The sequence below is a fragment of the Dermacentor silvarum genome, chromosome 1 (assembly GCF_013339745.2).
Source record: "Dermacentor silvarum isolate Dsil-2018 chromosome 1, BIME_Dsil_1.4, whole genome shotgun sequence".
NCBI classification, from domain to species: Eukaryota; Metazoa; Arthropoda; class Arachnida; order Ixodida; family Ixodidae; genus Dermacentor; species Dermacentor silvarum.
Window position 1 is genome coordinate 322,309,231 of NC_051154.1, and position 2,068 is coordinate 322,311,298.

Sequence of the window (2,068 nt, forward strand, 5' to 3'; positions counted from 1 at the left end):
ACATACTTTGCACACACAAGAGGCTTTAGCAATAATACTTCTAGTAAATTGCATTTGTCCAGCTTCACTCTGTTTTTAATACTGGCAGGTTTTAAAATCCGTGAGAAAAGGTAGGTCTTTTTCTTTTAATTGGCTTATGCACAAGAAAGTGTGTGTGCATGGAAGGGGTTAAGGCTCCTTTATCAAGTCACAATGCTTCCTGGCATGATAAAGCGAAGCCTTGTGCATTTGTCTGCAGTCACTCACTGCGCTTTCAAACACACAATCAGAACAGAGAGCACAGGAAAACACACAAGCAGTAGATTCAGCAATTTATTTGAAACAAATGCAGTTTTATTTTACAGAATGACCACATTCCCAAAAAGCAACCACATGCTATGCACATAATACAACCAACTTAGGTTAATTCAGCAGCTGTTAATGTGTCCTACCTTTATATGTTCAAATGTTTCAAGTCTCAAGGCGTGCCCCTGCTTTGAAACTTGTCCTTTTAAATTAACCAAATGCTAAATTTAGCACGATTACCACACTGATAGAAGAAAACTACATATTAAAATGGCAACTCCTTGTTGAACAGAAAAGTGTATACAGTAGACTTCCGTTAATCCAACTCTGGTTAATCTTTCGGTTAATTCAACTCTGACCAAAGATCTTGGCCAGCTCCCATGCAGTTCTACGGCCCTAAACATTTGTTATTTTGATCCTAAAATTGGCATTCGCCAGATAATCCGAACTTGACCAAGCTACAGGCATGCACCTGACCCCAATAACGACCCCTTTTAGTGGCAACGTCTTTCTCGGCAGAGCTTAGGGGACAGTGAATGCATTAAACAAACGTCTATAAACGCCTATTTTTGACCCACCCTAGGAAGATTTTCAAGCCATAACGGTAGCTCACAATGTCCGATTATGGTATTGACCTGGTTCTAAAGGGCACATTTTGTTTTCGAAGGAAATTGAGCCGGAAACTGCCTGCATTGTGCACTCGAGTGCGAAAATAAAACCGCATTTGCAGCATTCATACGCTTTACCGCATAACATGGCTGTATTGCAGCGAGGGAGACTTTAGAAAATCAGCTGACATTCTCAAAAATCAGGTATGCGTTAGGTTTCTACTTGGGTTTTATTGCACTTCAGTTTTATAGTTTGGAAAAATAGAAAGTTGGCGCACGTTTGTTTCGGAGGCGTCTTAAAGTCAATTACATACTGCCATATGAATCAGCCGTGTTTTAGCATTTTTTTGCATGTTCAATTCGACCCGCCGCATAATTAGATCAATTTCGTTGGTGCCGTCAGGGTAGAATTAACGAAAGTCAACTGTAGAAAGCCCATGCTGATGCACCAGGAAAGTAACCTATGCTGCTTCACTGCATGTAGTCTTGCTTAGTCAGCAAAAAAAGCATAGAAAAGTAACCTATGCTGCCTCACTGCATGTAGTCTTGCTTAGTCGGCGAAAAAGCATGGAAAATGTGGCTCACACAATGTCCACAAATGTTCTGTTGCAGATTCAGTCATCCATCTTATCCAGTCTTTACAGTGTAGCCATATCACCATTTGCTTAGCCTCCTATTTCCCAAAAAGTCATTGCAAAACAAAAAAAAATTTGTCGCAGTTTCACCCGAAAGGCGAAGCATCAATTGCGATAGCAAATTAGTAGAGATCTATACAGAGTAAGGATAGTAGTTTTATCAGCTGTATAAACTTGGACATGCAGCAGCACCAGCAACGCGCAGAACTGTTGTCGACGCCGTCGGCGTTTTGCCCGCGTTCGCACCGAACGCGTGCGGCGTTTTTATATAAATACGCATTTGGTGCCGCAGCTAAACGTCGCCTCTCCTCCCTCCCTCCCGTCCCCTCACAGCCTTTCGCGCGACGGAAAAAGTTGCGTTTACTCTCTATATATGGAAAGGAGGAAAGAGACGCTTAATTCTGCAGCCCTTCAGGGAGCACGGTGCAGAACGCGCGTTTGCTCTCCGACGTGCGTTCGCTCCCCGTGAAAGCGTGCGTCCCTCGCGCCCTTTCACTCGCACATACAGCGTCCTGAGCGCGGCGACGATTTCATCGCCGT

The 2,068-nt window shown here is 43.4% G+C and overlaps 1 long non-coding RNA gene across 1 annotated transcript; it reads right to left on the reverse strand.

Annotated features, from left to right (window-relative positions):
- Nucleotides 1-298: 298 nt before the first annotated feature.
- On the reverse strand, nt 299-1,839 carry LOC119453359 (uncharacterized). Its single transcript, XR_005192264.2, has 2 exons — nt 1,415-1,839; nt 299-1,354 (listed from the first exon to the last, which is right to left on the reverse strand). It is a non-coding gene; the product is annotated as an uncharacterized LOC119453359 (long non-coding RNA).
- Between the last annotated feature and the right edge of the window lie 229 nt (nt 1,840-2,068).